A 25,559-nucleotide genomic window follows, 5' to 3' on the forward strand; every position below is an offset into this window, starting at 1 on the left:
ATACCTATAAGTCATCTTCTCCTGTATATAGTATTTACCTGTGTGTCATCTCCCCTGTACATAGTATATACCTGTGTGTCATCTGCTCTTGTATATAGTATATACCTGTGTGTCATCTCCTCCTGTATATAGTATATACCTGTGTGTCATCTCCCTTGTATATAGTATGTACCTGTATGTCATCTCCTCCTGTATATAGTATATACCTGTATGTCATCTCCTCCTGTATATAGTATATACCTGTGTGTCATCTGCTCCTGTATATAGTATATATCTGTGTGTCATCTCCTCCTGTATATAGTATATACCTGTATATCATCTCCCCTGTATATAGTATATACCTGCTGTGTGTCATCTCCCCTATATATAGTATGTACCTGTATGTCATCTCCTCCTGTATATAGTATATACCTGTATGTCATCTCCTCCTGTATATAGTATATACCTGTGTGTCATCTGCTCCTGTATATAGTATATATCTGTGTGTCATCTCCTCCTGTATATAGTATATACCTGTGTGTCATCTCCCCTGTATATAGTATATACCTGTGTGTCGTCTCTCCTGTATATAGTATATATCTGTGTGTCATCTCCCCTGTATATAATATATATCTGTGTGTCATCTTCTCCTGTATTAGACCTCGTTCACACGTTATTTGGTCAGTATTTTTACCTCAATATTTGTAAGCTAAATTGGCAGCCTGATAAATCCCCAGCCAACAGGAAGCCCTCCCCCCTAGCAGTATATATTAGCTCACACATACAGATAATGGACAGGTCATGTGACTGATAGCTGCCGTATTTCCTATATGGTAGATTTGTTGCTCTTGTAGTTTGTCTGCTTATTAATCAGATTTTTATTTTTGAAGGATAATACCAGACTTGTGTGTGTTTTAGGGCAAGTTTCATGTGTCAAGTTGTGTGTGTTGAGTTGCGTGTGGCGACATGCATGTAGCGACTTTTGTGAGATGAGTTTTGTGTGGCGACATGCGTGTAGCAATTTTTTGTGTGTCGAGTTGCATGTGACAGGTTAGTGTAGCAAGTTGTGTGCAGCAAGTTTTGCGCATGGCGAGTTTTGCGCATGGCGAGTTTTATGTGTGGTGCATTTTGAGTCTGTGCAAGTTTTGTTTGAGGCAACTTTTGCATGTGTTGCAACTTTTGTGCATGTGGCAATTTTTCCGCGTGTGCAAGTTTTGCGTGTGGCGAGTTTTCCATGAGGTGAGTTTTGCATGTGTGGCGAGTTTTGCGTGAGCCTAGTTTTGCATGTGGCGAGTTTTGCGCGTGGCGAGTTTTGAGCGGTGACTTTTGTGTTTCGACTTTCATGTGTGGTTGGTGTATGTGTGGTGAAATGTGTGCTGAGGGTGGTATATGTGTTCAAGCACGTGGTAGTGTGTGGCGGATTTTGTGTGTGTTTTCATATCCCCGTGTGTGGTGAGTATCCCATGTCGGGGCCCCACCTTAGCAACTGTACGGTATATACTCTTTGGCGCCATCGCTCTCATTCTTTAAGTCCCCCTTGCTCACATTTGGCAGCTGTCAATTTGCCTCCAACACTTTTCCTTTCACTTTTTCCCCATTATGTAGGTAGGGGCAAAATTGTTTGGTGAATTGAAAAGCGCGGGGTAAAAATTTGCCTCACAACATAGCCTATGACGCTCTCGGGGTCCAGACGTGTGACCGTGCAAAATTTTGTGGCTGTAGCTGCGACAGTGCAGATGCCAATCCCGGACATACACACATACATACACACATTCAGCTTTATATATTAGATATTGAAAAATTACCATATCGCGTGTTTTTTTTAATAAGCAGATTTTATTTTGTGAATAAAAATGTTGGTATCCTATTTGCTATCTCTAGGCTATGCACACATTTGTGACTAATTCATACCTCCGTATAAAGCACGTACGTGAAAAAATGGTACCCTTGTCATCAGTGTTTTCCATCAGTGTGTCATCAGTGTTTTTCACTGGTAGAGAAAGAAAGAAATTACAAAGCTTTTCCTATACTTTGCAATGTTAAAAATGGACAGTTCATGTATGGTGCATAGATGGCACACGAATAGTCCACGGCTGGCGCACAGATGGCATCCAAGTGCTCTACTTGTTTTTCACAGACTCATAGACTTGTATTGACCCTTGTTATCTGTGCTGCCGGAAAAACGGACATGTCTCCATGTGATATGGACAGACACGTCATTGGTGTAAAAGCATGGACTTATGAGCAGCCCCTTAAGTTATAACGGGTACGTGTGGGATCTGTGAAAAAAATGGATACCTGGAAACACAGACGTTTGAAGAAGAGCCAACATTTATTTTAGTCCTAGTGTATCAGAAATGAAGAGTCTATCTACAAAATATCTTTTATACCACTGCCAACTTATATACAGCGCATTCGTGTAAATAACATAGTTACAAAATAATGGTCAGATATCAGTTTTACACAGTGGTCTACATCTAGTGACATCTTTTCTGATTGTAATTTTTCACATTGCATTTTTTCACCCCTGACGAAGCTAGAAGAAACGTGCGTTGGGGCGCCATGACTGCCCATTAGGCTATACCAAAGTTACACTATGTAAGTTTTCTCTATCTTTATTTGGCCCTATTTTTCCACTGAGATTCAATGTTAATTGTGATTGCAGCCGTCCATTGAGGTTCTCTGTTTTTCATTTTAAATCTTGATATTTATTATTATTATCATTTATTATTATTATAGCGCAATTTATTCCATAGCGCATTACATGTGAGGAGGGGTATACATAATAAAAAACAAGTACAGTATCTTAATCAATACAAGTCACGACTGGTACAGGAGGAGAGAGGACCCTGCCCGCGAGGGCTCACAATCTACAAGATATTCAATGTTATTCTTTACAATAATAAAATCATTTATTTTTGTGAGGCATTAGCTGAACCTTTTTTTTATTGTTGGCTATTAAAACAGTATCATGACCCAACACTTTCCTCCCACAAGTGCTGACAACATTAAAAAACAAATCCTGTTTCCCCCAAAGTACTTCCCTTGTCTCTGCAGCTTGTGGTCTGAGCAGTAGTTATGATCTTCTGCGTAATCTGATACGCACAGGCGTATCAGAGCAGGATGTCTGATACGCACAGGGTGGAGCAGGATGTCCGATTGCTCCCTGTCCCACCATTACAGTCAACTGTATCTGCTTCCTGACTCTGCAGATATCATTGTGACGTAGGGTAAGGGGTGCGGTGGGTCTTCCCAAATTGTGGGCCCCTTTGCGGCTGCATGACCACCAGTGACCTGACTGCTGAGGCCACTGATTGGCTGCTGAATAAAGTGAATGGTGGTAGCCATATCATCACCGGTTAAGACTGACTAAGCGACAGTGCTGGTGCGGTGAACCGTCTCTGCTGGTACGTATCCCTTCTTTTTTGTCAAGGAGGAGAACCCAAGGAGGAGTATTTCCAGTTATCTATTTCCGACTTTACATTAACCTACCAAATGTATATATGATGCATGGTGCAACTGCAGTTGTAAAACTTTCACTTTCTTGTCTGTTATTATGGATAATTTTCAATAGGAGCTGTAAAAATAAAATAGGAATATTCTATTAAGACCTAAAGCAAAGTTTTCCTTTCTATATGTTTAGATGATATGTGACTATAAAAATGGTTGTGAAGGTGGAAATAACCTTTAAGCGTGACATTTCGATGATCTAGAAATCCCAATGGCAAGTCACAAAATAATTTTCAGTCTAGAAAAGCAGTTTTCCAGAGCCCCAGTTCTGTTCAATGAAAAATCCTGTAAGGGTATGTGCCCACGGCCAGGATTCGGCAGCGTTTTGGAAGCAGCACATGTCCGTTGCGTCCAAAGCGCTGCCATCTTTTGAACGCAGGTGATTCTGCATGTGTTCATTGAACCATGCGGAATCACCGCGTCCAATACATTGACAAGATAAATTGACATGCTGCGATCTGGAAAGACGCACCGCTTTCTTGAAATCCCATCCACTATGCTGTAACATCTGGAATCTGCGGGTTGAATGCCGCAGATGTACGCAGCGTCCAACCTGTAGCATTTACTGTACGTGGGAACGTAACCTAAGGGGTGTCAACACATTGCATGGATGACTTTTTACGGGATAAAAGGGTGTGCTTCTGTGCATCATGTTCCCAAGACTGCAGACAAAAGGCATTGCTTGGGGTTCAATTCAGGGGGTCGAAACAGCTGAATGACTGCCGTATTACTAGTGCGAGGATCGCATTGCAATCCTTGTACTGGCTGTCAGCTCTCCTGACCTGAGTGTAACAGCATGTAATTCTATGCAGCGGTGTCTACCCCAAATAGGCACGGTGGAAGCAAAAGAAACCCTGCCTGTTACTGCCAGTCAATGGAGAACAGGCAGGGACCCACGAAAAATGGCAGAGGAGCAGGAAGTAACCCCACCCAGGCAAGGGTGTAGACATGTGAAATGTAAAATGTAAAATGTATAGATGGTAATGTAAACAATGCAAAGTGCAGTAAGTACTGATGTTATTATGTAGATATTGTATAGGTAATGCCTATTATCAGTAACATGCACTCAGCTCAGATGTAGGGATAGTATAGGATACAGTTTAATGTTTAGGTTACAGATAAATAGTGACTGTAGATACAGTAGGGCAAGATACAGCTAAATATTAGTGACTAGCCAAGAATTGGGAGTTGGATAGAGCAAGTAGAAAAGGGAACTATTTCCTGCTGTAGTTAGAGAGTTAGTGAAAGTGCTTGTTGAAGTCAAGATGAAGTGGACAAAACGTTCTGGTGGTATGAGTTCATAGAAAACTACCAGCGGACACTCCTGCAACGTCTGGAGTGCAAGTATCAAGTCATGGGCTATGGAGAGCACCGGCAACCCTTTCGTACAGTGAAAGATGGACGTGGAACCACGTGAGGGAAACATAGCGGATATTGGCAATACTGCGGTGCCGGACGGGGAATCCCTAGGGCTAACAGGACGTGTTAAAGTAGGGATAGTCTGAGCTGAATGTAAGAAAATGATTGAAATGTACTGTGTTGATGGAATATGAACTGGAGGGTGCTGTGCCCAATACTGCGTGTTAAAGACTGATGTACTTGAATTGTCCAATAAAGTTGAACTTGTTAAAACAAACTGGGTATCCCATGAAGTGTGTATGGCTGGTCCTGGAGACATGGATACAGAGAAGGCCTCTGGTCTGCAAGTGAGTGTAATGTATGGAGCGCCCCCAGACGCAGGGCCGCGGGTTACTCGGTACCGGTCCTCTGCTGGCTCAGTTCTGGGGATGTCACGGTGGCTGGACCTGGTCCGTGACCCTGCTAAGGGGCGTCCAATGAAAGGTGGAAGGAGTCTGTCAAGGTTTCGTGATGCCACCTGTGGTATTCGGTCAGGATGACCGACGCTGCTTGGGGTCCACTGGGGTGATGTGATGGCAGCTGTTGTGAATTCTGTGGCTGAATTCATTCCTGTGGTCACAAGTGCTACTGCAGCTTCTGAGCTTCCTCCCTCAGGTGTTCTGGTGAGCTCGTTAACTGCTTCATTACTTAACTCCGCCTGATGCTGCTATCCTTGCTCCTTGTCAATGTTTCAGTGTTGGATCTGAGCTTCTCCTGATTGTTCCTGTGACCTGGTGCTCTGTATAGCTAAGTGCTTTTTGCTTTTTTGTTGCTTTTTTTCTGTCCAGCTTGTCTTTTGTTTTGCTGGAAGCTCTGAGACGCAAAGGGTGTACCGCCGTGCCGTTAGTTCGGCACGGTGGGTTTTTTTTGCCCCCTTTGCGTGGTTTTGCTTTAGGGTTTTTTGTAGACTGCAAAGTTCGCTTTACTGTCCTCGCTCTGTCCTAGAATATCGGGCCCCACTTTGCTGAATCTATTTCATCCCTACGTTTTGTCTTTTCATCTTACTCACAGTCATTATATGTGGGGGGCTGCCTTTTCCTTTGGGGAATTTCTCTGGGGCAAGTCAGGCCTATTTTTCTATCTTCAGGCTAGCTAGTTTCTTAGGCTGTGCCGAGTTGCCTAGGTAGTTGTTAGGCGCAATCCACAGCCGCTTTTAGTTGTGTTTAGGATAGGATCAGGTGTGCAGTCTACAGAGTTTCCACGTCTCAGAGCTCGTTCTTGTATTTTTGGGTATTTGTCAGATCACTGTGTGCGCTCTGATCGCTAAGCACACTGTGTTTCTGGATTGCCGTCATAACACCTGTCATTAGCAAACATAACAGGCAGCTAGATGGTGTAACTTCCCACAGGTGAAGTATGTCCCTAGGGCTTCCCAGTAAAGTGGATGGTGATGGTGTGAGGTGCAGACAATAACGAGGACACAGGGATGCAGTCTCTTTACTGAAGACTTCAGGATCCTCAATCCAGAGCACAGTTAACAGGGCTGTCTGAGACCGGCAGGTCCGATGGCACATCCAGAATTCCCTTTACAGGTGGAAATCGTTGCCTACCAATAGCGCCTGTGTGTTGTAGTGCTACCCTGCTGAGCATTCGGAATAGTCCTCACAACTTCTGTTCTCGTTCTTTCTAGTTCTTTATAATTCATTCCAGATGTTTCTAGTTCTCCGTCCCCCAGGTATGTTATGGCTAGGACGCACCCGTTTGACGGTAGGCTCGGAGCTCTTCCGGGACTTTAGAGATGCCCCTCTCCACGCGTTGCCCCCTATGTCTGCGTAGGTGATGTAAGGTAGACAGCCAACCTATAATTAACTGTCCTGCGGAGTTTGAAGTAAGGCATAGAGTCAGTTACTTCCTCGGTGTTCCGGCCACCGGCTACGTGCCTCAGTAGGATGTTGCCGTTCTCGGGGCACGACTCCTACTGGCTCTCCTTTGTGCTTGATCTCGTTTCTCACTGTTCCACAATATCCTTCGCTTCGTGTCTCTTTCTTAGGATACCGCCGCAAGGTAGTGCAGATGTGGTTCCGTAATGTTCTGTTCTGTTCGCTAGGAACCTGCCAGGTTCCGACGCCTGACAGGGACCCCCCTGAATCTTCTCCCTGCAGCACCCGCTGCCACGGGATGCTGCCTGAATCCAACCCAGTCAGCTTCTGTCCTAACTTCCTATCCAACCCCTAGTTTTACCAGTGTGAGGAGTGGCCCAATAAATAAAGCCTTTTTCTCCCCCTAGTGGCCGGAGTGTGAAGTGTAATGTGTGCTGGTGATACCTGGTTAAAGAACTCCTTTAGTGCCATCAGACGTGCCATCACTCCCCTTAGTGGCAGAGCGACGTTACTGCAACGACCAGATCTCTGGGGCGCTGCACTCCCCCCCCTCGGTTAAATCCAGTACTCCTGGACTGGGAAGAAGAACAACAATACATGTTAGCAAAAGACATACAAAATTTTTGGAATGCTTGAAACAAGTAAATTTAACAATGCTTCCCTTTATGGGAGGTGAGCACACTTGAACGTTACAAACAAAAACAAGGTTAAATATTTTTAAATAACATTTTGACTATAAATAACTTCTGGTACCCTGCCGGATATTCTACTAAGTGCAAATTCTGAACAATAATTTAACTTCTCCTTCAAGAGCGAATAAGCTGAACCCACTAAAGGCCTACTATAAAGTGCTACAATACAAACTCAACTTTTTCTTTTCTTTCTAGCTTCACCAATGCAGGACCGCCTAGATCCTTGGCTGGGCCTACTGTCATTGTCTTTCCATCAGCAACCAATCATCATTCTACGGTTCTCAGGAGGACTCTCTCTCTAACCCCTACGGGTTCACTTTCAATCTTTCCTGTCCTCAATCTCTAGTAACATTATAAACAGTTTCTAAATCTCAACATCATTACAATTCTAACTTTATTAAAGCAACAATATAACTTCAGTGCCACATGTGAACATTCCCTTTAAGAGGGAACCAAGTCTCTTGGAGGTAGTGCAGATTCTCTCTGTCTGCAAGTCTGTTGAAAGCAAGACCTCCTGTGCTGTGTTCAAAGCAGTCTCTTCGCAAAGCCTTCTTTCTATGTAAAACCAGTAGAGGGCGCCTTTAATAAGGCGCGAACTATATACAACACAGTTTTGGAATCATTCACTGTTCATGATCCGGCAGTCTTTTAGAACACTGATAAACAAACAAAAGGAAGAGGGATCCTGGGTAAACAAAGGGATCCCAAAAGTTAACCCTGGACGGGTTTAAGCAGCAAAAAGTGTAGGGAAAACAAAGAGTTAACTATGTACAAATGCGGGCTTCCGAGGTTTTTCCTCGCGACGGTAGATTGCATGGCACCAGTCGGAAACGCACACTTCCTGACCAAGGAAAGTCTGTATCCGAACTCTCATCCGATGCCGTATCACCATTGTGGGTTTGTCTCTCCGGTGCGGTAAAGTCATTAGCAGGTTTACAATGGATGTCAATTTTTACAGCAGATCCTGCAGGGGTAACGATATGCACGGTGGTAGTAATGCTAGCATCCGCTAGGCCAAATACCAGGGGACGACTGTCGTTAATCTCAGTCGCGGCAGTAGAGGGTGCCGCAGTAGGCTCATATCGTTGAACATTCTTGGCATACCACCCCTGCTCACTCCGGTGGCGGGTGTAGGTCACATGGTCCCCCCTGCACAAGCTTCGCTTAGAGGCCCCACCACGGGGCTAAGTTTCCACATTATAGTTGGCAACAAAGATTTCAGTCAGCAGTCCCGGCTCCAGTATGAAGCCACAACCCCTCTTCGGGTGAAAGGCTAACAATGTCCCTCGTCTCACCGGATCACCTTTGCCACGTTTAGTCTTAGATTTCGGTACTTTTTGGGCAGGCTGTTTCGTTTGTTCTCGGTCTTTCTATTGTGCAACTAAGCATTGTCTGTACTGCTCCCAGGTGAGCCCTCCTGTCTGGACCCGTCTGGCTGGATCCTCGGCGCATCCCACTCAAAGATCACCCCCTCGGGACTCACGTCTAACGGTTTGCCCATAGATATCGGTAGCGGGGGCAGTATCCCCTTCATGGCGTAAAGGGTTGTCACCCCGATCTCGGTTGCGGAAGGCTGGTCACAGCTGGGATGGGGAGCGGTCACTGGAGCTGGATCGGTCGGTGGGGCAGGGTCGCTTTTGGTACCTGCGTCTGATGTGGTTCCACCGATGTTGGTCGGCTCCGCTGACGAGGACGCTGGAGTCCGCTGCAGCCCTGACCACGGCTCCCCCTGTGCGATCTTCCAGCACAGCTCCGACTTCCATTTCCTCGTCGTCGCCGACCCCACGTCTGGAGTTGGGTGGTTCGATGCCTCCTCCGGCAACTCCAGAAAGTCCGGGTCCCCCTGTGGCGGCAAGCCCTGGTTCGGCTCTGCTGGGTTGCAGTGATCCTGGGTCATTTCGTCGTCGCTCAGGCACTCGCTGGTCGCCGACTCCTCTCCTGGACCTGTGGCAGCACACACACGAGGCTCCTCCATTCCTGAGCTCGTCATCCTGCAGCTGTAGTCGGAGGGGGCGGAAGTTACTTTTCGCGCCGCTTTCGCGATCTCCTCCCATGACACGCCCTCCTTCTCCTGCGCTCCTCGTGGCACAGCAATGGCGGTGGTTTTGGCGGGAATCATGCGACAATCAGCAATACACAGTCCTTGCAATAAATCACGGTTCAAGCACAATTCAATCACAGTTGCAAGGCACACATGACCTGATTCTTCAGGCTTAAGTACAATCCTGTTCGTGACGCCAAGTTGGAGCGCCCCCAGACGCAGGGCCGCGGGTTACTCGGTACCGGTCCTCTGCTGGCTCAGTTCTGGGGATGTCACGGTGGCTGGACCCGGTCCGTGACCCTCCTAAGGGGCGTCCAATGAAAGGTGGAAGGAGTCTGTCAAGGTTTCGTGACGCCACCTGTGGTATTCAGCCAGGATGACTGACGTTGCTTGGGGTCCACTGGGGTGATGTGATGGCAGCTAGATGGTGTAACTTCCCACAGGTGAAGTATGTCCCCAGGGCTTCCCAGTAAGGTGGATGGTGATGGTGTGAGGTGCAGACAATAACGAGGACACAGGGATGCAGTCTCTTTACCTCTTTACTGAAGACTTCAGGATCCTCAATCCAGAGCACAGTTAACAGGGCTATCTGAGACCGGCCAGTCCGATGGCACATCCAGAGTTCCCTTTACAGGTGGAAATCGTTGCCTACCAATAGCGCCTGTGTGTTGTAGTGCTACCCTGCTGAGCATTCGGAATAGTCCTCACAACTTCTGTTCTCGTTCTTTCTAGTTCTTTATAATTCGTTCCAGATGTTTCTAGTTCTCCATCCCCCAGGTATGTTATGGCTAGGATGCACCCGTTTGACGGTTAGGCTCGGAGCTCTTCCGGGACTTTAGAGATGCCCCTCTCCACGCGTTGCCCCCTATGTCTGCGTAGGTAATGTAAGGTAGACAGCCAACCTATAATTAACTGTCCTGCGGAGTTTGAAGTAAGGCATAGAGTCAGTTACGTCCTCGGTGTTCCGGCCACCGGCTACGCGCTTCAGTAGGATATTGCCGTTCTCGGGGCACGACTCCTACTGGCTCTCCTTTGTGCTTGATCTCGTTTCTCACTGTTCCACAATATCATTCGCTTCGTGTCTCTTTCTTAGGATACCGCCGCAAGGTCGTGCAGGCGCGGTTCCGTAACGTTCTGTTCTGTTCGCTAGGTACCTGCCAGGTTCCCACGCCTGACAGGGACCCCCCTGAATCTTCTCCCTGCAGCACCCCCTGCCACGGGATGCTGCCTGAATCCAACCCAGTCAGCTTCTGTCCTAACTTCCTATCCAACCCCTAGTTTTACCAGTGTGAGGAGTGGCCCAATAAATAAAGCCTTTTTCTCCCCCTAGTGGCCGGAGTGTGAAGTGTAATGTGTGCTGGTGATACCTGGTCAAAGAACTCCTTTAGTGCCATCAGACGTACCATCACCATCTCTGGGGCGCTGCAATGTACATAGCACAACATATATGGACTTGGATAAGATTTGTTTGTAAAGTGCAAAGGTGTTTTGGAACAGCAGCTCGCCCATGGCTACCATCCTGGGATCCTTACACACACACCCAGGCACACATCGCACATACATCATACATACACCTAGGTACACATGCATCGTACACACACCAAGGCACACATCACACATAGATCATACATACACCAAGGCACACAGCAGACATACATCATACACACACCCAGTCACACATCACACATACATCATACACACACCAAGGCTCACAGCAGACATACACCATACACACACCAAGATACACAGCAGACATACATCATACACACACCCAGTCACACATCACACATACATCATACACACACCCAGTCACACATCACACATACATCATACACACACCAAGGCACACAGTAGACATCATGCACACAGCAGACATAATACACACACCCAGTCACACATCACACATACATCATACAAACACCAAGGCCCACAGCAGACATACATCATACACACCAAGGCACACAGCAGACATACATCATACACACACCAAGGCACACAGCAGACATACATCATACACACACCAAGGCACACAGCAGACATACATCACACACACCCAGTCACACATCACACATACATCATACACACATCCAGGCACACATCACACATACATCATACACACACCCAGGCACATATCACACATACATGATATCTGCATGATCGCACACAATACACATGACAGATACATAACCTGCACATGGAGCACCCCCAAGGGCTGTGGGGTACTCAGATCCGGGCCCCCTTCTTCTGTACTTAGTGGGGATGTCACGGTGGCTGACCCAGTCTGTGGCCCTAGGGTAACGTCTGCTGTAAATTGTGGGGGAAAGGTCTTTAAAGGGATAATGTTCGTGACGCCACCTGTGGTATTCGGTCAGGGTGACCGACGCTGCTTAGGGGTCCGCTGGGGTGATCTTATGGCAGTTAGATGGTATACCTTCCCACAGGTGAAGTATGTCCCCAGGGCTTCCCAGAGTGTAGATGGTGGATGGTGGATGATGTAAGGCACAGTGAATAACGAGGACACAAGGTTGCAGTCTCTTTAACTTTACTGAAGGCTTCAGCATCCACAGTCCAGGGTAGGGACCACAGGGTGGGGAGAGTCCGGCCGGTCTGAAGGCAAATCCAGAGTCCCCTTATCCAGGTGGAATTCAATAGCCTTCCTCTAGCGCCTGGGCGTTGTAGTCCCTCCCTGCTGAGAAACTCGGTAAGGTGCTCACAACTATTGTAGATGTTAAGTCTCTTTCTCTCTGTCCCCCTGACGGATAGGACAAACCCATATGACTGGTGGCCTGAGGCTTATTGTAGGGACCCTAGAGACGTCACGGCCCCCACAAGTTGCCACCCTGCCTCCTAGGTATATGGTCGGGCAGTCAACATGGAATCAACTGTCCTGCCAGTCTCTGAAGCAACGGCATAGAGATCCTTACTCCCTCGGTGTTCTGGCTACCGGTACTGCGCTTCAGAAGGAGGCAGCCTGCATCTAGCTGGTCTCCCGCTGATGTTCCTCTCCTGTTGCTATGACTTCATTACTCACTCACTGCAACACAATTCCTTTCAACGTCTCCTTCTTGGGATGCTGCCGCATGGGATGCAGGCGCAGCTCCGTGTACCTTCGTCTTCCGAAGGCTGCCGTCTGGAGCTGGCTGGAACTCACTCCAACCAGCCTCTGCCAAACTCGGTCGAGACTCACTGACTATCTCCTACTCCCTCCAGTCAGCTTCTGTCTAACTTCCTAACCAACCCACCAGTATTACCTAAGTGTGAGGAGTGCCCTAATAGATAGAAGCATGGCTCCCCCCTGGCGGACTGGAGTGTGAAGTGTGTTTTGTGGTTGTGATACCTGGACAGAAGATCTCCTTCATTGCCTTCAGACATAACATCACTCCCCCTGGTGGAAGAATAACATTACTGCAACGACCAGGACTCTGGGGTGCTGCACACACATATACACTATACATACATATGACATATATACAATATATACTCACTCTTACTTCAGTAGTGGTGGAGATAAAGTTGCAAATCAGCAGCCTGGGGATTTCCTGCGTGCTATACACTGTACCTGCCAAACCTCCTTCCCCTCCCCCTTGTCCCGACTTCTGAGTTACTCAGGGTCAGCAATCTTGTTGTTCTCACCCATCTCCTTTCTCTATCGATTAAAGCCCCCTCTCTCCTCACCTCCTCATGGGTGCTGTGCAGTCGCTTTGCACATGGATGATTGATTCCTATGCTGTAACTGAAGAGAAGGACTAGGGTGCGGTGAGGAGGAGCTACCAAGGCAATTACACAGCCGCACCACGCAAGGCTGTGTCAGGCAAACCCTGCATGGGCGCAAGTAATAAAGTTTATTTAATAAAAAAGTGAACTTGACATTCAGGGCAGTGCACTTATGATTCGGGGCCTAGCTACGCCCTGGACTACAGCAGAGCTTAAAGGGAACCTGTCACCCAAAAAATCGAGGGTGAGCTAAGCCCACCAGCATCAGGGGCTTATCTACAGCATTCTGGAATGCGGTAGATAAGCCCCTGATGTATCCTAAAAAATGAGAAAAAGAGGTTAGATTATACTCACCCAGGGGTGGTCCCGCTGCGGTCTGGGTCTGATGGGTGTCGCGGTCCGGTGCGGCGTCTCCCATCTTCATCAGATGACGTCCTCTTCTGGTCTTCACGCTGCGACTCCGGCGCAGGCGTACTTTGTCTGCCCTGTTGAGGGCAGAGCAAAGTACTGCAGTGCACAGGCACTGGGCCTCTCTGACCTTTCCCGACACCTACGCACTGCAGTACTTTGCTCTGCCCTCAACAGGGCAGACAAAGTACGCCGGAGCCGCAGCGTGAAGACCAGAAGAGGACGTCATCCTATGAAGATGGGAGGCCCCGGATCACGACGCCCACCGGATCGGACCGCCCGCCCAGGTGAGTATGATATAACCTCTATTTCTCAGCTTTTAGGATACATCAGGGGCTTATCTACAGCATTACAGAATGCAGTAGATAAGCGCCTGATGCCGGTGGGCTTAGCTCACCCTCGATTTTGGGGGTGACAGGTTCCCTTTAAGGGTAACTTGGCTCTGGCTGGGCCCCTCAGAGCATGGGGCAATAACCCCCTCTAGCACCCTGAAAGCTACTCTACTGCTTCAGACTATGACGAAGTCTGCCAGGTTAAATAGCCGAAAATCTAATTTAGAACTTACTCATTTAGATTTTCTCACCACCAGAAAAGCTTTAAGATGTCCAAAGAATAGTTTCCAACTTTCCACTGTGTTTCCCTTAATAAGACGTAATAATATGCTCCTGGCTTGGCTTACCGCACTAGTTACATGGCTATTGAGGGTTTGGAGTTGGGTAATCTCCCTTTATGGGTTTAGCAGTATTTTATGAATTAGTTAACTTACCATCTTTGAAAAGGGCTAGAGTTTATTTCCTCTTCGGGAAGTTGTCTTTATCTCTGTTTTTCAGGCTTCAAAATACATTTAAGCTCTTTATAAATGATTTAAGAATTACATAGATTTAAGCGCGTCATATAAGTGCACTCATTCTCATATATAAGCTGCAGATTTTTTTCCTTCTCTTCACAACAGCAAAGATGCTTATTTTTAGCATGTGTTAAGAGTGTGAAGTGTCCTTTGGAAAGGAGCTGTTTACAGACTGCACAATGATTGAATGTTCGGAGCCGCATCACTGTGCAATGCATGATAATACTGTTCTGCCACCTACAGGAAATACACGCAAATGATTTACTCCTCGCATCATAAAATCCTTTTCCCTATATTTGGATGTCACTATATCAGATCTTGCAGTTATCCCCATGTACCGTCATGAAAAAAGCTGCGTAACACCCTCTGTGAATTCCATTATTTTGCGTATCAGAAAATAAGTAAAAAAAACCAACCGATATTTAGTAGGGCTGAAAATTAGGCAACTTTAACCTTGGAAGAACAACAACACATAACAAATTACACTGTGTCATTATTAGTTTATCAAAAACAAGACCAAAATGCTGAATCGGTGTGGGGAATATTAAGTGCGCCATTGCTGCTTGCATAGAAATTAAGGAGGTAATCAAATACCCTTCCTTAATTGTTCACCATATTGTGTGACCACTTGTATAAAAGAAACAGTTTGGGCATTTTAGGCCTCTTTCACACGTCTTTTTGAAGACGTTGCAATGCGTCGTTCTGTGCAAAAAACGCAACCTGCAAAGTTGCCCGCAGGATGCGTTTTTTGCACATAGACTTGTATTACCGACGCATCGCAACGTATGGACACACGTTCCATACGTCGTGCACTGGATGCATCGGTAATTGGCGGACCGTTGTCACAAAAAAATGTTCAATGTAACTTTTTTTTGTGCGACGGGTCCGCCATTTTTGACCGCGCATGCGCGGCCGAAACTCTGCCCCCTCCTCCCCGGACTGCAGAATGGGCAGCGGATGTGTCCATCCGCTGCCCACGTCGTGCAGAGAATTCACAACGTCCGTCGGTACGTCAGCCCGACGCATTGCGACGGGCCCGTACCGACGGAAATGTGAAAGAGGCCTTACTGGTATGGAGCATTCAACCATGTGTAAACACAATGCCAAGTAGGGAAGATATTAGCAATATTCTTAGAGAAGTAAGGGTATGTGCACACGTTCAGGTTTTTTCGCGATAAAAACGGGATAAAACCGCATTAGAAACCGCAGACATATGCATCGGGTTTTCTGCGTTTTTCCCGCCATTCTATGCATTTGGGAAAAAACGCACAATAACCGAACCAAAAACGTGTTAAAAATGCATCAAAAACGCATGAAAAATGCGAAAAAAACGCATGCGGATTACTGGCAGAAATGTCCGTTTTTTGTCAGGAAAATTTCTGCAAGAAATCCTGACGCGTGGACATACCCTAATTGTTGCTGACATTTAGTTGTGGATGGGTTAGAAGACCAATTCCATATAATTAATAAAGATTATTTACAAGTGGAAAACATGCAAGACAATTGACAATCTTCCTAGGGTTGGACAACCCAGCTAATACACCCCACTGTCAGACCGTGCAATGCTCAAAGAAATAAAAAAAAACAAAAAAAACCCAAGAGTTACCGCTCAGACTCTAAAGGCCTTCTTTGGAAGGGCTGCTACGAGAAAGCCTCTTCATTCTAAAAAAACATAGCAGCATTGCTAAAGTTTGCAAAGTTACCTCTGAAAAACACCACAATACTTCTGGAACAATGTCCTTTGAACAGACGAGACCAAAGTGACCACTTACAGTGTAGTCTCAGGACCCATCATTCATTCTCTCAAAGTACAAAATGAATTTCTAAGGCGAATATTTATTTATTTTACCCATATATACAGCACCATCGTATTCTACAGCACTTTACAGACATCATCATCACTGTTCCCATTGGGGCTCACAATCTAAATTCCTTATCAGTATGTCTTTGGAATGTGGGAGAAAATGGAGCAGTTGGAAGAAACCCATGCAAACAGGGGGAGAACATACAAACTCCTTGCAGATATTGTCATTGGTGGAACTTAAACCCAGGAACCCAGCGCTGCAAGGCTACAGTATGTTTCTGGAGTTCTGATGGATAGGTCAGCATGGTGGTTAGAGTTGTAACATTGCACCACTGGGGTCCTGTATGTTCTCCCTGTGTTTGTGTGAGTTTCCTCTGGGTTCTCCGGTTTCCTCCCACACTCCAAAGACATACTGATAGGGAATCTAGATTGTGAGCCCCAAACAAGGCAGTAATGATACTGGAAATTAACGGCACTATAAAAGCAAGCAAAATAACTAAAAATTAATATTAAACATTTTGGATAACGCGCATCAACCATCATTAATGACTCATGGTTTAATGGCCTAAAAAATGTTTATATACAGTATATTTTAGTTATGTGATTTTATTTCAGAAATATAATGTCCTATACCTTATGAACAACAGCTGCTATCAGATGGGAAAGTGTTATGACCTGGTGGTAAGGACAATAATGGACCTAGTGGTTAAGAGCACACGGAATGACCTGATAGTTACTAATAATATACAGTGGGGCAAAGTATTTAGTCAGTCAGCAATAGTGCAAGTTCCACCACTTAAAAAGATGAGAGGCGTCTGTAATTTACATCATAGGTAGACCTCAACTATGGGAGACAAACTGAGAAAAAAAAATCCAGAAAATCACATTGTCTGTTTTTTTTATCATTTTTTTTGCATATTATGGTGGAAAATAAGTATTTGGTCAGAAACAAACAATCAAGATTTCTGGCTCTCACAGACCTGTAACTTCTTCTTTAAGAGTCTCCTCTTTCCTCCACTCATTACCTGTAGTAATGGCACCTGTTTAAACTTGTTATCAGTATAAAAAGACACCTGTGCACACCCTCAAACAGTCTGACTCCAAACTCCACTATGGTGAAGACCAAAGAGCTGTCAAAGGACACCAGAAACAAAATTGTAGCCCTGCACCAGGCTGAGAAGACTGAATCTGCAATAGCCAACCAGCTTGGAGTGAAGAAATCAACAGTGGGAGCAATAATTAGAAAATGGAAGACATACAAGACCACTGATAATCTCCCTCGATCTGGGGCTCCACGCAAAATCCCACCCCGTGGGGTCAGAATGATCACAAGAACGGTGAGCAAAAATCCCAGAACCACGCGGGGGGACCTAGTGAATGAACTGCAGAGAGCTGGGACCAATGTAACAAGGCCTACCATAACTAACACACTACGCCACCATGCACTCAGATCCTGCAGTGCCAGACGTGTCCCACTGCTTAAGCCAGTACATGTCCGGGCCCGTCTGAAGTTTGCTAGAGAGCATTTGGATGATCCAGAGGAGTTTTGGGAGAATGTCCTATGATCTGATGAAACCAAACTGGAACTGTTTGGTAGAAACATAACTTGTCGTGTTTGGAGGAAAAAGAATACTGAGTTGCATCCATCAAACACCATACCTACTGTAAAGCATGGTGGTGGAAACATCATGCTTTGGGGCTGTTTCTCTGCAAAGGGGCCAGGACGACTGATCCGGGTACATGAAAGAATGAATGGGGCCATCTATCGTGAGATTTTGAGTGCAAACCTCCTTCCATCAGCAAGAGCATTGAAGATGAAACGTGGCTGGGTCTTTCAACATGACAATGATCCAAAGCACACCGCCAGGGCAACGAAGGAGTGGCTTCGTAAGAAGCATTTCAAGGTCCTGGAGTGGCCTAGCCAGTCTCCAGATCTCAACTCTATAGAAAACCTTTGGAGGGAGTTGAAAGTCCGTGTTGCCAAGCGAAAAGCCAAAAACATCACTGCTCTAGAGGAGATCTGCATGGAGGAATGGGCCAACATACCAACAACAGTGTGTGGCAACCTTGTGAAGACTTACAGAAAACGTTTGACCTCTGTCATTGCCAACAAAGGACATATTACAAAGTATTGAGATGAAATTTTGTTTCTGACCAAATACTTATTTTCCACCATAATATGCAAATAAAATGTTAAAAAAACAGACAATGTGATTTTCTGGATTTTTTTTTCTCAGTTTGTCTCCCATAGTTGAGGTCTACCTATGATGTAAATTACAGACGCCTCTCATCTTTTTAAGTGGTGGAACTTGCACTATTGCTGACTGACTAAATACTTTTTTGCCCCACTGTAGGACGAGCTCTGAGACGTGGGAACTCTGCTGACCGCAATCCCTAATCCTATCACACACACTAGAAATAGCCGTGGATTGCTCCTAACGCTCCCTATGCAACTCGACACAGCCTAAGAAGCTAGCTAGCCCTAGAGATAGAAAAATAAAGCCTACCTTGCCTCAGAGAAATTCCCCAAAGGAAAAGGCAGCCCCCCACATATAATGACTGTGAGTAAAGATGAAAATTACAAACACAGAGATGAAATAGATTTAGCAAAGTGAGGCCCGACTTACTGAACAGACAGAGGATAGGAAAGGTAACTTTGCGGTCAGCACAAAAAACTACAAAAAGACCACGCAGAGGGCGCAAAAAGACCCTCCGCACCGACTCACGGTGCGGAGGCGCTCCCTCTGCGTCCCAGAGCTTCCAGCAAGCAAGACAAAAATCAAAATAGCAAGCTGGACAGAAAAATAGCAAACCAAAGAAAAACAAGCAGGAACTTAGCTTCTGCTGGGAAGACAGGTCACAAGAACGATCCAGGAGAGAACTAGACCAATACTGGAACACTGACAGGTGGCATGGAGCAATGATCTAAGTGGAGTTAAATAGAGCAGCCAGCTAACGAATTAACCTCGTCACCTGTGGAAGGAAACTCAGAAGCCGCAGCTCCACCCACAACCACCAGAGGAAGCCCATGGACAGAACCAGCCGAAGTACCATTCATGACCACAGGAGGGAGCTTGACAACAGAATTCACAACAGGAAAGTAATTCAGAAATTAAAATAAAAAGTGTAATGTGGCCTAAGTTTAGACTTTAATTTAGACCATGTTACTTGATTTTTACAAATAGGATGTGCACCCAGTACAGGCTAAGGCCAGATTTATGTATTTGTTTGTTTGAGGACCAGTTGTCTGCAAAAGAAACATAGATGTATCTCTCTTTTTTTAATCTGATTTTAGGCTAAAAATGAATGCATCTATCAAAGAATGAATGTCACGTGGATGCCATCCATGAGTCATCCATTTTTTACCATCTAATGGGTAGGAGAAGCTTGGATTTTTTTCCACAACCAATGATTATGGATAGAAATTATAAAAACGCACACAAGGTCCTAAATGAATGAAAATCAGATCCAGCACACTGATAAAAGGCATCATCTGAAATAAAATGGATGTCTGAGTGAGGCCTATGAATAAAGCTGAGTGCATGCAGAACTGAGACAAGATTTCTCTACTAAGTCAGTTTATCTTTTTCACATCACAAAATGCCTCACTCAGACATTTATTTTATTTCAGATGATAAAACATGCCTTTTATCAGTGTGCTGCATCTGATTTTCATTCATTCAGGACCTTGTGTGCCTTTTTATAATTTTTGGACGAACTTTTGTGTTTATCCATAAATTACTTGTCTGATGCTTGTTGAGGAACATTTTTACTTATAGAGAGAGAATTTCCTCCCAGGTGTTACTTATTATCCTGATGGTCATTGTACTTTATGACTATGTTATTAGATAACCATCTGTGGACTGATCAGTTTCAGACTTTTTATGTGATCCGCACAGAACACTAATTTGAGATGTTAGAAGAAGGTCTTATCTCTGTCCATATAGTAAATATACACACTCACAAGACGGGATAAATACTTACCATTATGGCTCGCTCACATAAGCGTGCAACACGGCCCAGTCCTATCCGATGTTTTATGTGATATCACATAATGTTATTGGATCGCCCCCTAGGGCAGCGGGGTACTCGGTACCGGGTCCTTCGGATCACGGGGGGATGTCACGGTGGCTGACCCGGTCCGTGGCCCTCGAGAGGTCCGGTGTAAAAGGGGAAAGGTCTTTAAAGGGGAAATGTTCGTGACGCCACCTGTGGTATTCGGTCAGGGTGACCGACACTGCTTAGGGGTCCACTGGGGTGATTTTATGGCAGCTAGATGGTATACCTTCCCACAGGTGAAGTATGCCCCAGGGCTTCCCAGTGTGTAGATGGTAGATGGTGTAAGGCGCAGTGAAGAATGAGGACACAAGGTTGCAGTCTCTTTACCTTTATACTGAAGGCTTCAGCATCTGTTGCTCCCTCGGTGTTCCGGCTACCGGATCCTGCGCCTCAGAAGGAGGCAGCCTCAGAGCTCAGCTAGCAGCTCACTGGGTGAAGCCCAGCCAGCTTCTGCCTAACTTCCTATCCAGACCACCAGTTTTACCTAATTGTGAAGAGTACCCTAATAAATAGGAGCATAGCTCCCCCTGGTGGACTGGAGTGTGAAGTGTGTTGCCTGTTTGTGAAACCTGGTAAAGAGATCTCCTTTATTGCCTTCAAACATAACATCACTCACCCCTAGAGGAGAATGATATTACTGCAACAACCAGGACCCTGGGGCGCTGAACTTCCCCCCCCCCCCCTGTTAAATCCAGTACTCCGAGACTGGTAAAAGAAAACAACAATACATTAGCAAAAAGACATGCAATTTTTAAAATGCTATAAAACAATTAATATACAGTTAATATATACTAAGCTTCCCTTTATGGGAGGTGAGGACACTTGAACGTTGCAAAAAATGGTTTATAAAAGTACATCTGTTATTGTCTTTGGTCAGATGAAGCAAAGAAAGGCTCTTCCCATGTCGGCAAAGTGGGCAGAACCAGGGTAAGCATTGTCCATTACCGCAATGTCCATTTTTAAACCTGTAACCAAGATAAGCAATTTAAACGTGTAACAACAATTATTAATATTTCCAGATCTTGTAACGAGTTGGGGTTTGATTCTTGGTGCTACGTGTAGACCTACGCAGTACAGGGGTTGTGGGTGACCTGACAGGATTCCTTGTTTCCGCTACCACTGGTGTAGTGCACTGTCTCTTGGCTACACTTCTGGTGAGTCTACGTAGCAGGGGAATACTGGACCGTTTGGGACTACTTCTATTTTCTGTAGGCATGGCAGATTCGCCGATAGCAGAGGGTGGACTTGCCGATTCGACTGCTGGCATGACGTTTTCTGTCGGAATCTGCTGTTGCTGAGCCACTGTTGAGGTGACAATTGCGGCTTGAACCTGTTGGTGCGAAGCCTCTTCCAGTTCTGCATGGTTCTGAGTCACTTCCTCTTGTATTTCTAGCTGGGGAAAAGTCAAGACAGGTATCACAATGGCCTGATTTACTTGAGTCCAGGACTGGGGAAAATCTCCAAGAACAGTGTGTATCATCTTCTCTTCCATAGGTGGAGATGTTCCTGGATTTGTTTCTCTGTTCCTCAATTTATCAGGGCATTTCTTGAGATGGTCTCTGGATACTGCCGTCGAAGTTTCTCCTCCATCTTTGCTGATAAGACAGACTTTAGTATTGTCAAAGTTGGACGGTAAGATGGTATATGCTTCTGCTTCCCACTGATCATCAAGTTTGTTTATTCTCCTTTTACGCTTTAACACTTGTTCACCTGGTGACAAGGGAATTGCACTTGCTCTTGTTTTTGTCTGGCTTGAGATAGACTTCTTTCAGCGCATTCTTGTACTTGACGGTACTTTTGCTGTCTTTCTGTATCCCAATCTGCATCCGATGATGGATTTTCTGGGGTTAGGACTCCAATGTCTAGATCAACAGGTAGTTTGCTGGATCTTCCTCTCATCAGGTATGCTGGAGTACAGTTGGTGGAATTCACTGGAATATGGTTGTACAAATCTACCAAGTCTGGCAACTTTTCTGGCCATAAGTTCCTTTCCTGTATAGGTAAGGTTTTCAGTAGGTCAATCACTACTTGGTTCATCTTCTCACACATTCCGTTGGTTTGCGGGTGATAGAGTTGTTCTGATCTTTTTGCATCCGTACAGGTTGCAGAACTCCTGAAACACTTGGTAGTGATCCACGATGGTCAGGGCGTATACATAGCCTGACCGGCTTGGTGTTAGCTTCACGTGGTCTAAGACTACCAGTTCAAGTGGCTGTTTGGTTACTATAGGCTGTAGGGGAGCTCTCTGACTGTCACGGTCCTTTCTGGGTAGGCTACATGGGCCACACTCTCGGCACCTCTTTTTGATGGTTTTTCTCATACCAATCCAGTAGAATCTTCCACAAAGTAGACTCTCCAACTTTTTCCATCCGCAGTGTCCTGTTCCGTCGTGGTATGCTTCCAGAACCATTGGCGCATCTTGTCTTGGGACCACTATCTGCCAAACCAACTCATGAGTGCATGGGTCGATGCTTCTCCGGCACAGCTTACCATCGTAAATAAATAGTTTGCCTTTCTCCTTCCACAGTTGTTGCGTCTCTTGTGGGTCATCTGGGCCAGGGTGTGAACCTGCCTGCATCAGGAGTTCTTTCGCCCGATGGACCGCAGGTCACTGTCCTGGGTCTTTGCCCATCCATGGTGGGGCAGGGGATTCAGCGTGGCGTCCTGCTTATTCTTGCGCCTGTTCCTCACATGATGGGAATACTGTGTGGCCTTAGAGGGATGGAAAGCTGGCAACTCTATTTCTTTGAGTGTTTCTGAGTCTTCTTTCTTTTCGGGCAAGTTGGGCATTCTGGACAATGCATCGGCATTCGCATTCTTGTGCCCTGCCCGGCACTTGATAATGAAATCATAATTGGACAACTGGGCCATCCACCGCTGCTCTTAGGCACCAAGTTTTGCTGTGTCCAAGTGTGTCAGTGGATTGTTGTCCGTGAAGACGGTGAATTTTGCTGAGGCCAGGTAGTGCTTAAATCTCTCTATCACTGCCCAGACAATGGCGAGGAACTCCAACTTAAAGGAACTGTAGTTTTCAGGGTTGCTTTCAGTGGGATGGAGTTTCCTGCTGGCATAAGCGATTACCCTTTCTTTGCCTTTCTGGACCTGGGACAACACGGCTCCCAGTCCCATGTTGCTGGCATCCGTATACAGCACAAATTGTTGGTCATATTCAGGGTAAGCCAGTACCTCTTCTCCCATCAGAGCCGACTTCAAACAAGTGAAGGATCTCTCCAGTCCATCATTCCAGTCAAATCGGGTATTCCTACCCTTCGTTTTCTTAGATTGGCCCACTAACAGGTCTTGTAGTGGTGCGGCTTTCTTGGTGAAGTCTTTGATAAATCTTCTGTAATAGCCTACCAACCCGAGGAACTGCCGGACTTCATGGAGGTTGCTGGGCTTCGGCTAGTCTCTGATCACAGTGACCTTGTCAGGGTCTGGGGCCACTCCTTCGGCACTCACTACATGGCCCAGGTACTGCACTTTGGGCTTTAACAGGTGGCATTGGGATGGTTTTACCTTTAGGCCAAAGTTGGGCAGAGCTTCGAACACCTCGGCCAGGTGCTCCAGATGGTCCTCATAAGTCTTGGAGAAGACAATGACATCGTACAGATACAGCAAGATGGTTTTAAAGTTCTTGTGTCCAAGACAGCACTCCATCATCCTCTGAAACGTTCCTGGTGCGTTGCACAGTCCGAACGGCATGTAGTTGAATTCACAGAGACCCATCGATGTGGTGAAGGCCGTTTTTTCTTTGTCCGCCTCTGCCACGGGAACCTGCCAGTACCCACTGGTGAGATCCAAGGTAGAGAAGTAGTTAGCAGATTTTAAAGCAGCTAATGATTCTTCTATTCTAGGCAAGGGGTATGCATCCTTGTGTGTAATGCGGTTTATCTGCCTATAATCAACACACATCCTCATCGTGCCATCCTTCTTCCTGACGAGGACCAATGGAGCTGCCCAGGGGCTACAACTGTCTCTAACTACCCCAGCCTCCTTCATCTCTCGCAACATGTCTTTGGCACACTGATAATGAGCTGGAGGAACAGGAAGGTATCTCTCTTTAATGGGCGGATGATCTCCCGTGGGGATATGATGTTGAATCCCTTTTACCTGCCCAAAATCTAGTGGGTGTTTGCTGAATACCCGCTCATACTCATGAACCACCCTGTAAGCCCCTTGTTTTTGGTGTGATGGGGTACAGTCAGTGCCCACGTGTAATTTCTGACACCAATCTTTAATTTGCCCTGCAGAGCCATTGTCCTCCGCCTGGTTGGACGGGACCAAGGGTTCTGTTGCCTGTATCACATTATTATCAACAGTAAACAGTTTGGCAAGCGTGGCATATTTGGTTAGGTGGACTTCTTCCTCTCCACAGTTAAGGACATGCACTGGTACCCTCCCCTTGCGGAATTCAACCACCCCTCTGGCTGTCAGGATTGTGGGCCTACTGTCTGAATACACAGGTTCTACCAGGGCCTGGTAGTCTTTACCTCGGAGGCCTATGGCTGCCCAACACCATATTAACATTTCACTCCTGGGGGGTATTGCAATGGGGATTGAATCACTCACTGTGGCACGGCCAATTTCTCCACCAGATAGTTCTACCTGCTGCCTCTGTACCAGAGCTCTGATTTCTTTCTGCAGGACACATTGCTCACTGGAACCAGCTGTTTCTGCCACCTGCTGTAACAAGACAATAACCTCTGCAAGACAATTTTCTATGACATTTGTACCAATGGTCATCATAGGGTTACATTCACGGTGATCAATATCAACAATCACGATCCCTTGGGATTTTAACTCTACCCGCCCCACTTTAATGGTGACCTCTTTATATCCCACTTGTGGTAATGGCTGACCGTTACTGGCTACTATGGTGAAATCATCATCAGGGCCACGAGTATTGTCTGTGTCAGCCCAATAACGTTTATAAAGGATGTAAGGCATAGTTGTCACCTGAGAACCGGTGTCCAACAGAGCGTTCATGGGGATACCGTCGATCACAATGGGGAGAACAGGTCGTCCTCCAACGTACTTGGCTCTCCAGTTTTGCAGGCCTGGTCGTCCTACTCCTGGGGATTGGCCTTCTGCCCAATGGGTCGCTCGTTTAAATGACAGTACCTTGCAATGTGGCCTGCCTGATTGCAGCGGCGGCAGATGGGACATCTGTCCTGATGATAGCGATCGTCATCTCTGCCTCTGGTCGGTGGGATCCTCTTCTGTCGTTGCCAGGGAACATTCTCCGATCTGGAAGCCAGCTTGATCTTCTCCTTGGGGGCTTCCTGTA

Source organism: Ranitomeya imitator, chromosome 2, assembly GCF_032444005.1.
Source record: "Ranitomeya imitator isolate aRanImi1 chromosome 2, aRanImi1.pri, whole genome shotgun sequence".
Lineage (NCBI taxonomy): Eukaryota > Metazoa > Chordata > Amphibia > Anura > Dendrobatidae > Ranitomeya > Ranitomeya imitator.